Source organism: Stegodyphus dumicola, chromosome 6, assembly GCF_044657685.1.
Source record: "Stegodyphus dumicola isolate Sdum_Otavi_A_Nest chromosome 6, ASM4465768v1".
Taxonomy (NCBI): Eukaryota; Metazoa; Arthropoda; class Arachnida; order Araneae; family Eresidae; genus Stegodyphus; species Stegodyphus dumicola.
In genome coordinates, this window is record NC_140773.1 from 53,512,450 (window position 1) to 53,525,298 (window position 12,849).

The 12,849-nt window shown below is 34.6% G+C and overlaps 1 protein-coding gene across 2 annotated transcripts in view; it reads left to right on the plus strand.

Annotated features, from left to right (window-relative positions):
• LOC118205184 (double-strand-break repair protein rad21 homolog) overlaps positions 1 to 12,849 on the plus strand; it is a 94,097-nt gene that overhangs the window by 17,933 nt on the left and 63,315 nt on the right. The gene's annotated exons all lie outside the window — the stretch shown is intronic.

Genomic DNA, 12,849 nt, shown 5'->3' on the forward strand with positions numbered 1-12,849 from the left:
GGAAACAAAGAGAAAACGATGTAGAAACCTGGTTCCGTCAATGGAAAGAAAGTTTCAGTAAGGGTTTCTTGCAGAAATCTTTTATAATAGGTTATGGAAAGTTAGAAGAGTGGGAAAAAATGTTAAAATCAACACAGCTGATGATTATCAAGAGAAAGTTTTATGTCTGATACTTACACACACACAAAAAAAAAAAAAAAAAAAAAAAAAAATTATCCCAATGACTTTCTAAGAGTGAAACATCATCAAGACAAAGCAACAAGTCATACTTGGGAGAGTACCATTGCATTCCTTGAAAAAATAAAGACTGAAATAGGTATTTTATATATTTTCATCTTATTCCTGCGAAGTCTCCTGACGTTACACTTATGCGCTATTGCGCCTTTGGCCTCTTGAACACGTTGTAAGCGCCAACCTGCTAGGACTGACGGATTGTGGAAAGCAGTGGAAGAATAAGAAATCAATACTTATTAAATCGAAGATTTAAAGCAAAATACTTTTTACATTTAAAACAAAAATAAAACTGATTAGAAATCGTTCTAAAAATGTGCAAACAGCGTTTCATTATCAATAACAAATAGAAACTTGCTATAATAGTTTAGTGTGTAAAGCAGTACGACACAGCAAATGCAGCAAAAGGAACATACCCTAAAAAACAAATATTTAAAGATACATTAAAACTAGTCAGCTTCTAGCTAACAGGAAAGCACAAGTAACCGGAATATTTTTAAATTTTAAATACTTTTCCATACGTTATAAACGTTAAGCAAATAAGAGACTTGTAGACGCATCGAAAGCTGTTGTAAATAGCTTGACTTCACCATACCCAAAACTATCGCAAAGTCTTCTTTACCTTAGTTTTATTTGTTATTCAAGTAACATAGGATTGCAAACAACAGAAGCATTTCCAAGGAAATGTGACTCGCCTTATCGATTTTTATCACTGAAAAAGGACGGAGGTTTAACACGTTGAGCGCCAAGCGTATTTCTTAGGCAATCCCGTTCAGGCCACGCGCGCCGCTTAAAAAAAGCGCTGGTATTGTAGGGCCAGGGATTCTCACCGCAGTAGAAGATAGTCTACGTTTGGAACGTGATTCCTATAGGCATTCATTCAACACTTTACGCGCAAAGTCTGTTTTGTAAATAGTTACATTCTATAGAAAGATATTACGAAGCAGAAAATTAGCATTACTGAAGTCCGGAAAGAATTAGCACTATCCCTTACAATTCCATCGAACAGAACTACAAGAATATCTAAAAATAAAACGACAGCATAAACTCCAAAAAAAAAAAAAAAAAAAAAAAAAAAGACCGGTAAAAGACTCTGAAGTACGGAAATATTGTAAATTATGTTCTGATAAAAATGCAACTGAAGCTGGCAGAGTAATGGCCAGAAAAAAGACTAAGACAGTTGTCACAATGTGTAATAGCTGTAATGGATAACCGTTTTTATACTTATTGTGTTTCAATGAAATCCCATAAAACGGGGTAAATTGTATAGTTATATATCATGTTACATGCTGTCAGCCAGCAGCGGTCGACGCGGCCTAAACGGAAAGTCTAGTGTCAGCCATAGATGGCTGACGCGACCTAAACGGAAAGTCTAGCGTCAGCCACAAATGGCTGACGCGACCTAAACGGAAAGTCTAGCGTCAGCCACAAATGGCTGACGCGGCCTGAACGGAAAGTCTAGTGTCAGCCACAGATGGCTGACATGGCGCTCAAAGTGTTAAGGTATTGAGAAACCCAGCGCACAACGCCTGACCTCGACGAAAATCTTGGGAAAATGGAGACGCTTTTATTTAACTCTTTTAATCACTACGTATGCTGCTTAAGGTATTACCGAGAAATTTAATGTTGAGAAAACTATATTGTTCCCAAGTAGCACGGCAACTGGTCGCGAGTCGTGTTGCAAAAACGTTGCAATATATTGTCTTTAAGACGGCCAGATGTCCGCGAAACTCACTGTTTTGCAACCGTTGCAAAGACGTCTTTATTACGTCTTTGCAGAGAAGGTTTTTGTCGCATAGACGTCGTTATTGCGTCTTTCGCAAGTGATACTGTGGTTGTGAAAGCATCGTATCACGACGTCTTAAAGACGCCTAAATGTTCGCAAAATTACACCTTTTTGCAGCAATTGTGAAAATGTCGTTATTATGTCCTTGTGTTTATATTGATTTATGCAGAAAAATAACTTAATATATTTTTCTTCTTTAAAATTTTGTATTCCTTGTACTTTTCTAAAGTTTAAATCATTTATCATTTCCTGAAAACCAGAAGATAATACAATTTTTTCTCTTTAGACTAAATACGCATAATTAATAATAGCTTTAATTATTTTCAGTACGTTAAACTATAGTTTTTAAACTTCTCTTTAGACTAAATATGCATAATTAATACTCTTTAGACTAAATTTGCTTAATTATTTTCAGTAAACTATATTTTTTAAATAACTTAGAATTTAAGTTACGATTATTTAAGATATCATTTTTTACTTCCTTGTACGAAGTAAAAAGGAAGTATTGTAATCGCGAAAAGTTTCAGGCAGCATATTTCAACGAAAATATCCATTTTGACGGCTTTCAAATGCAATTTAACGATGTTTTTGCGTGATATCTGTACTTAAGGACAGAATAAAAGATTCTTTTCCTCCAAAAAATTTATAAAACTGCTTTAAATATTAATTCTGAAGAGAATTTTTCGTGCCGTCTGTACGAACGTACGTACGTATCTCGCATAACTCAAAAACGAGTAGCCTCAGAACGTTGAAATTTTTTATATAGGACTGCTATAACATGTAGATGTGCATCTCATATTTTGGTTATAATAGGCCGTACCAAACGTATATAAATATATATATCCAGTCTAATAATATATATATCTACTCGTATATTCTAACTTTTTCAACCGAATTCTATCTGAAATCTCTCAGAACTGAAGCAACTGTCTTTCGAAGGTGTATTTATACGGTGTTGCTTACTCTTCTAGAAGATTAAAGAAATTCGCTGTGTCGAAAATCGTTTTGATCTCTTCTTCTCTTCTTGCATTTTTTCGAAACTTCCGAAAAAAAATATTGGCGAGAAATTTTGTCAAATATCTTCAGTTGCCATGTTTCGTCTGGAGATTTTCTGTCTGTATCTAAGGTTCTACTTGAGCTGTTTTTACAATTTAAACTGAATTTAGACTCGCAAGATCTGTGGTACTATACAAGAAATTACCATTTATTAAAAATTGGGCGTTCTAAAGTAATTACTTAAAACCATAGCTGCAAACGCTTCTGGTTTTTCATCATATTTCCCGGTTTCCCGCAAGATTACCGAAACTAGGTTTTTGAAATTTTAGTCTTTATAAGTGAAGTTGTTTTTCAATAATAAAATTAAACTGTGAAAATTAAATTAATTTGTGCGTTACATATCAGTGTCATTATTAAATCTTAAATATCAAACTAATTAAGTATCATTATCAAACTTGTTTTAAAGTATCATTATGAAAGTTAAAATTGTGCAAGTTTCATTTCCCAACCCCAAGTGATATTAAGCATAATTTTTTCTTATTTAAGTTTATGCAATCTATTGTGGACATTATAGAATTTAACATCAAGATTCAGCCAAATATTTAAGCAGCATTAATATTTTTAATTAAGTTTTGTACATCAAACAAAAAATATGGTATATTAATAAGTTATCCACCCAGTAATATATACATTAATTATTAATTTTACTTTTATTGTGTTTAAAAGTGTTTTAATAAACGAAAGCTTTTTCCCTTACTTTCGATTTTCTTAATATAAAAATGCAAAAATATTTCAAGATGAGATCAACCAAAGAACATGAAACTTAGAATATCAAATTAAGTATTAATATAGTTTACATCAGAATCACATAAAAATAGCTCAGTAGCCTAATTCATGCATTATAAAGGGAATTAGTTAATTTGAAGGTCTTTTGAAATAGCGTTGCGACGCAGCGCAAAAAAAGCTTTTGAAATAGCGTTGCGACGCAGCGCAAAAAAAGCTCCCGAAGACTGTCAGTTTTCGCGTGAGAATCTTCTTGTTTTTCTTATTCCAAGATCGCCGGCGTGAGAATCTTCTTGTTTTTCTTATTCCAAGATCGCCAACTGTGAAACTGCAACAATTCAATAAAGTCAGAAAGCAGTCTTATATAAGATAAAGCGTAAAGAAAAAAATGTGTGTGAAGACACAGTCACATTTAATACCTGATTTTACACACTGCTTGATGAATATTCACATTTACACGATGTTAAATGTGGCCGTATGTTTTTCCTTTTGTATTCGCTGTAGTGTTTAATATTTGGAATGTAAATTCATGAAAGCATTGAAATATCTTACCTGTGAAAATTGTTACTGCTTGGAGTTGTAAAAAGCTGAATTTTTTGCTCTCTCGGCGTGTTTATTCACTGTTAAAACGCAAAAATACTAACTGAGTAATTGAAAAAGCTGGAACATGTCAAAATGTTTAATTTATTCTTTGTTTGGAAGCTGAAAATGACAATTTGTAAATCAATTTAAAATAGAATTTCCCTAAGTTTTAATACTTAGGAGAACAGCTAAGATGCTAATTTTATATATTTAAAACTGTGATTTTTTTTAAGTTCCAATAATGCAATTAGTAGCTTGTTCTAAGCCTTATTATTATGATATAATTTTATGATTTGCACTCTGAGAATTGTTTTGGTGTTAATTTTGAGATATTATGAGGTGAGCCGTAATTACCTACTTATTTACTGGTTACTTATTATTTACTGCATTAGCAACATTATCAGGATCTTGGTTAATATGATCACAAAGAGAAGGAAAAAAAAAACTGGCTAAGTTCAGTTGATCAATGTTTGTGTTTACAAGTAATGTTTTTGAAAATAGAGGAGTAACCGAAAAACAATGTGAAAGAGATCATCGAGCAATCAAAACGTTTTATTGCTCTTCGTGTACTCGTCCAGTTAACATTAACATTGAACTATTAAAAAAGTTTAGTTTTCTACATACGCTCAACTATGACCAAAAAAATTATTCAATTCAAGAGTGATAATTAGGATTATAAAACAAGAAAATAAACGTTAGATAGGTCACAGATACGTTGCTTGTTCATTTGAATTTAAAGCAGTATTCAATTCGTTAGAGAATTCGGCTTTACTAGTATATTATAACATATTCGCTATCATTGCTACACGTGTTCTTAATCCTCTGTGTATTTTACGTAGGCGTTTAATTTTAATCTGATGATGTGATTGTGAGATTTTTTACTGCATGTTACTAAATTCAAAACATGACATTTTATCTGGAACATCTATTCTATTAATAATAAATAACGAAATAGAAGCTTCAGTTCTCTTCTATTAATAAATTCAACTGCAGGAATTCTAAACGTGCAGTTGAATTGCTTTTTTAAATTATCAGTGTATATATAAAGACCAGTGGAGACTGAATATTCTGTTCAGAAAAGATTTTCAGGTTTAGGTCAAAAGTCAGATCTCATAAATAAGCGGAGGCAATGAATGAATGCCACATGTGTTTCAATGAAATAACACTTCAATCTGCAGCTGTTTATTCCATCCTTTCATATAAGTCATGGGTGCAAACCGCTGTTACATACAAGAGGTCATTTGTTGCGTCAGGAAAAGCAATAAAATTAGCGTTTTACAGAACTGTAAATATTTATTTAGTTTAGTATTTTAAGAACTGATTTCCATTTCCCTCTCTTTTTCACTTCTTTTAAACTGTGGTAAGAACCTGGTGTTTTGCGGTTAATCATGCTGGGATAGAAGACGTGGCCTGTATACATAGGTTAAGAATGCGCATGGCGTGGGTCTTTTCTTCCAGGGGGCAGTTTCGAATCCATCTAAAATATTTAAAACGTTGAATAAAAGGCTTAAAATTGGACCTTGGGTGTACATCTGCTTTATTATCCCTTTACAATGAATATACATTTCCAATTCGGACAGTGAATGAATTATCTCTTATGGAGAGAAAGAAGGATGATTCAAATGATATTTTCTGGAAAATTAAGTTTGATTAATTTATAATGTGCAATGTGCGATTGAAGCCTTCAGTAATAGCTTTTACGACGCTGAGTTGTGGTGTAATGTTAGGTTTTATCTTAAATCCTAATTGCTCGTGCGGAAGGAGGGAGGGAGAAATAATAGTAGTTTGAATATAATGGCGTATGACTTCCTCTACAACTTTAGAGAGCAAACTGAGTAAGCTAATTGTGGTTGATAGTTTTGGGGAAACAAGCTGTTTACAGTTTGCTTGGAAAAGTAAATGCATATTTCTAACAACTGGGAAGATAACAGAGTTTGTGAAAGGCGTTATATATTTTATAATGCCAGTGATTCCTTTTAGTGGTATGTCTTTTAAAGCTAGATTTTTATTTTATCCTGCCCACTAATTTTACGAATTTTAAATTCCCTTATATGTTCTCTATAAAAGAATGTGGGGATAACAAAGGGAAAATTTGTCTATGAAGAAATGCATAGATAGTTGCGAACTGTTTTCTTAATGTGTGTAATTAAGTTATTTGTGTAATGCGTTGGATTATGTTGGAATGTTGCTTCTAGAACATCTGCAAGTGTATTAATTTTGCCTTCATTTGTGTATTTTTTCAAAATATACGTGAAATGACAGGGAGTTAATTATCTTCCAGTAGGACAATGTTCAGAATGTTCAAAAAGCTGGTCCACTTCATGATTTTTAAAATCGTAGATTTCACGTTTGATTTCTTTCTTTAAGAAATTGTGTTATTTTTTCATAACTTGATTATGTGCACTTTGATAGTGTTTACGTATTTGGTTGCGCATTTTTTATATTTTGCTCGATACAGGATGGTAGTTTTCTGTGCGTATTTATTTACGGAAAACACTAATCGCATCATTAATAGCTTTCATTAGATTTCCAATTTCATCATTAAATTCCTGAACGAACATTGGTAATTTCGGATTTCCTTTGATGGCGAACTTGTCTATATGCGTGAAACTTTTTCCAGTTGGGTAAGTCAGTGCTTTTATAGATTAATAATAAAAAAGAAGGCGGTTCAATATGAAGGAAAACTGAATTCTGATCAGATGCAGTGTTAAAACATTTCAGTCATATAGTTATATGAGATCTTTTTAAGAGGAAAAATTCAATTACTGTAGAAGTATTTAATGGTAATAAGTAGGCTGATTTCCATTATAGCAATGCAATGTTTAGATTGTAGAAAGTAAAAAATTTCTCTACCTCTGCAATTAGAACGACCGGGATTCTAGCTAAGATGCATAAAGCCATTCGAACCTACCTTTAACGAGCTTACCGTTCGGTCACTGGAGGGAGGAGCCTATTTGCACTTTTTTATAACTCTGTATTCATAGAATATCTATTCATTATAGTATCTTAAATTTTAGAGATATATTCATTTATATTGCAATTTTGTAATCTGGTTTGCTTGATACATAATTGGAAGAAAAATGCTTCGATTCTCCCCCTTCTGCGTTTAACCAGAGAAGAGAATCAATAGTTATAAAATAGTATTGAAATCGTCGTCAATGATAATGTATGAATGAATTTTTTTATCTTCAATAAAGTCAATAAGTTTTTCTTTCTTATCATAAAAGGCCATTTACTTTTAATAAATATGAAGTGAGTGCTTTTTTATTAAGATATATTTGACGAACTTTAAAATTACTTTAGACGTCTTTAAAATACTAAGTATTCTGCATATAAGATGTTAGCTTGTAATTTGAAACTATGCAAAAATTTGAATACAGTATATACTATTGTAAAGTTGTGTGTTGTTTCTTTGTATTTTGAAAAAACGTATTTGCATGTGTGACGCGTAAATCAAAGATGCAAACCTGGAGCTCCATTTAAACTGTTCTAAGGGTTTCGCAAGTCAAAATAATTTACAGAAAGTATCGAATGTCACGTGATCTGTAATGCTAAACATCGATTAAAATTAATTAAATATTTGTTTTAAAATTTCTTCTGTTGTTTTCCAAAGTAAATAAAATAGATCTGTTTTAATTAAAATTAAAACGAAAAATAAATTATAATTTATACGAGGGCTATCCAGAAAGTAGATTACGTTTTGGAATAAAAAAATAAACAAAGTATAGGAAACAAATTTTATTATATACAGATGAAAGCCACACTCAAATACTACTTTTCTACATAGTCACCATACAAATTAAGGCATTTTTCGTAGCGATGTACGAGCTTGGAAATTCCTTCGTCGAAAAATTCGGCCGCCTGCGCCTTCAACCACTTCGTTACCTCTTCTTGCAGCTGTGCGTCGTCATCAAAACGCTGCATAGCCAGCCACTTCTTCATTGCTGGGAATAGGTGGAAGTCGCTCGGTGCCAGGTCGGGACTGTACGGCGGATGAGGAAACAACTCCCACTTAAAAGATTCAAGAACTTTACGAGTGACATTTGCCGTGTGGGGCCGGGCGTTGTCGTGAATCAACAAGATCTTAGAGCTCAACATTCCTCTGCGCTTGTTTTGAATTGCTCTTCTGAGTTTTTGGAGAGTTTGGCAATACCTTTGAGAGTTTATTGTAGTGCCTCTTTCCAGGAAGTCCACCAAAATTACACCTTTTCTGTCCCAAAAAACAGTCGCCATCATCTTCCTTGCCGACATTGTTTGCATGCATTTCTTGGGTTTTTGGGGAGAACTTGTGTGCCCCCACTGCATTGATTGCAATTTCGTTTCACGGTTCACATGTTTCACCCATGTTTCGTCACCAGTAACGATGCGATCGAGTAAAGAGTCACCATCCTTATGGTAAGCGTCCAAAAAGTTCAACGCTGCAGCCATTCGCTGATTTTTGTGGTCCTCTGTCAAGATTTTTGGAATCCATCTTGCACAAAACTTGTGGTAACCAAGCTTTTCGCTGATGATTTCGTGCAACAAACTTCGCGAAATTTGTGGAAAACTCAAAGAAAGTTCCGTTATTGTGAAATTTCGATTTTCACGGACTTTAGCATCGACTTTTTCGAGAAGTTCGGCGGTCACTATGCTGGGTCTCCCACTTCGATCTTCGTCGTGAACATTGGTTCGGCCATTTTGAAATCTTATGACCCACTGACGCACTCCACCTTCAGTGATAATGTTGTCCCCATACACTTCACGAAGCTGCCGATAGATTTCTATCGGTTTACAGTTTTTTGCAGTCAGAAACCTTATTACTGAGCGCACCTCGCAGCTCGCGGGATTTTCAATTAACGCAGACATTTCAAACCGTCACAGTATCTGAACGGAGCACAGCACGAACCTCTCACTAGCACGGCTAGATGCAGACTGAGCTGCGCAACGCTCTGACCCCAAGATGGCCGCGCTAGCCCCGCCCCTAGCGGACACAGACGGAAACGTAATCTACTTCCTGGATGGCCCTCGTATAAGCTATAAATTAAAATTAAATTATAACATAAGAAAAATACAAAGTAAGAAAATAAGAGTAAAATTACAATGAAATGAGACTTACTTTCCATGTAAAGTGTCCGCAATATTATAATATTTGTTCATTTCGTCTTTTAGCATTAACTTCGCTATCACTTCGGGAGAGGGGGGAAGTTTTGAACATTCTTCCTGAGTTGGAAATGTTCACTGGTGTATATAAAATTTAAAATCATAGGTCGTGTGATTCAGGTAAAAAGAAAGCGTGCTTTTCTTGTTAACATATAGTTGTTATGTTTTCACTTACCTCTTGAATAACAGATGGCGACACTGTTTTTTTTTTTAAATATGTAATGATCTGAAAGCAATTTTTCACACATAAAAAAAAAAAAAAAAACCCGAATAGAACGAATAACAACGAATAAATGTTGGAACTACTATATTTCCGTCAATTTGTGATTCCACTTTCGGTTCCGGATTTCATTTAAATCCAGCTCTCCTTTTTTTATGAATTTCGTCCTCGCGGTCGGAGGATTAAAAAGTCTTTCTTTTTATATTTTTAGTGCATTACTTGAAAAGTTTTTAAATATATTTTATTAATGTATTGTCAGAAAAATACCGAAATAGTTTTATTATGTACATGTCAGATTTATTGGTATTATTATTTTATTTTGATTTATAAAATTGACTTTGTGGCAAAAATAAAATAAGTACGATTAAACTTTTCATATTTATTGTAATAAAAACAGTGATTAATAAATCTTTAATGGCACATTGGTGCTGTGTGCTATATTATTTATTTTCTATAAATATGATGAAAAACTGAATTTTGCTGTATGCACCCCCCCAACCACCACCACCATCAGACGCAGACTAGAGGTGAGTAAAAACGCTATTTTATGGGATCAGATCGGAACCTTTCATTCGCTGAACTAAATTGGTTCTATTTTATGACTCGGTGTTCAATAACAATAACCTTAATGAATTAGATCGCGAACGACAGCGGTGAGCGAATTTGCACGAAAACCCGAAATAATCGAATGAGCAGTGGGATTAAAAATGGCATTGCAAATATATGGTATAAAATAGGGTCGGTCCTCGCACCCAACGTCATTTTCTACCGTTGATTGCCGGGAGACTTGCAGGTTATACGAACCACGAAATTTTCAGGGCGATGGATTAGTCGAGGTGGTCCCCAGAATTTTTAGAAGTCTTTTTAGCTCGGCATCTGAACCAACGAAATTTCTTCCATTGTCAGTGAAAATCTTAGAAGCCTTGCCTCGCCTAGAAAAATATCTTTTCAAACTAGCAATGACACCTGTTGATATTAAATCACTCACAAAGTCTAGGTGTATTGCTTTAGTACAAAAACATACATAACTTGTTACATATATCTTATTCAATACCCCCTTTTTTTGTCCTTCGAATTTCACGTAAAAGGGTTCGCAAAAATCTATGCCAGTAACCGAAAATGGAGGAGAAAGTTCTATGCGTTCCTTAGGCAGTTGGCCCATCAGTTGTTGCTCTACAACTGGTTTGTTCTTTGGACACGTAAGACAATTGTGTATCACCAATCTGCACAACTTCCTTCCGTTTAACGGCCAATACCTTTGCCGTATTAGGTACAGCAAAGTCTGGTATCCTGTATGCAAATATTTCAAATGAAAATTACAATCATGTAAGTTAAGGGATGTTTAGATGAGAGGACAATAGGATGTTTAATGTTATCGTGAACACTAGAATTGATTATTCGTCCTCCAACTCGAATAAGCCCATTTTTATCAAAAAAACAATTAAGAGAAGCTAATTTACTTTTACTTTTTACATTCTCACCTTTCATTAAGGCAGAACTTTATAACGGCTACAGAGAAATACTGAATGATTATGAAACTGGGCGTATCATCGAAAAGGTTCCAAAGGACAAGGTAGAAGGTGATAAGCCCTTATTTTATCTACCATTTTCAACGGTTTACAGAGACCTCCGTCAGTTCCTAGAAACGAATCGTTTTTGATGCCAGTGCGCATGAACAGGGTGAACTTTCTCTGAATGATTGTTTATACGCTGGACTTGATATTCAACATGCTGCTGGACTTAGCCTTAACCGTCTAATATTCAACATGCTTGTCTTCTTCCGTTTGAATGCGGTGGTCGTCTTAGCAGATATCGAGAAAGCGTTTTTGCAGATATCTTTGCATGAAAAGGATCGAAATGCAGTCCGATTTCTGTTTCCAAGTAAAACCCAGGTACAAATGAACATTATGATATCCAGATTTTCAGATTTTGCCGTGTTCTGTTTGGCGTCAACGCCAGTCTTTTCTTCCTGTCTGTCACCATTAAAGAACACATCGAAGAGTTTCGAGAGTTTCATCCCGCGGCGGTGGAAATGCTCGATAGAAGTCTATATGTCGACGATTTTGTTGGAGCTCTCGACAACGTCTCATCTGCCTTTCAGATGTCGTGTGAAGCCAAAAGGATTATGGCTGACGCAGGAATGAATTTATGTAAGTGGAGTTTCAACAGCAAGGGACTGTTACAAATATGGGAAGACAATTGGTTCAAGATCCATCCCGTTCATTCAGAGGCCAGTCCTACTGACAAACTACAAAAGATTCTAGGTCTTCCGTGGCACGTGCATCAACACTGTTTATGTGAAAGATTTACTTAAGTTTAATAAAGGAGAAAGTGTTACAAAAAGAACTGTGTTAAAAACAGCGGTCGTGTTAAAAACAGCGGGGAAATTGTACGATGTGCTTGGTCTTCTAACGCCGTTTACAATGAAACTCGAATGTCTATTCCAAGAACTGTGGCTTAGGAAGTGTTCATGGGATGCAGAACTTCCAGCAGACCTTCTTCAAAAGTATACTCAATGGAAGCTTGAGTTATCTGATATTACGAACTTACAAGTCCGTAGGATTATCCTCGACGGTAGCCTAGGTGATGCCAACGAACTTCAAATCCACATCTTTTCCGATGCCATACGGAACTGCAGTATACTTAAGAGTTAAAAATGTTGACAAAATCTCAGCAAACTTAATTGCTTCGAAGAGTCGTGTTGCCCCATTAGAGAAACTGTACTAAAACTTGAACTAATGGGGGCATTGCTCGTAGCCAGACTTGCGAAAGTAGTAGAACAAATTGTAAAACGAAAAGGGACACCTACATTTCATTTTTGGACAGACTCCCATAACATTGTTCTGGATTAAAGGACCTCATCATAAGTGGAAGCAGTTTGTTTCCAATCGTGTGAAAGAGATTCAGGCTCTTAGCAATCCTAAAGCTTGGTCGTACATACGTGGTAAACTAAATATAGCTAATTTTGTAACAGGAGGGGTTAGTGTAGAAGATCTTTTAAAAAAATGAGACCTGGTGTTCAGGTCCTGAATTCTTAAATAGAAAATGTAATCTCAATATATCAGTGTAATAATTCTGTTCCTGAAGAATGTTATATTTCAGAAATGTAAAA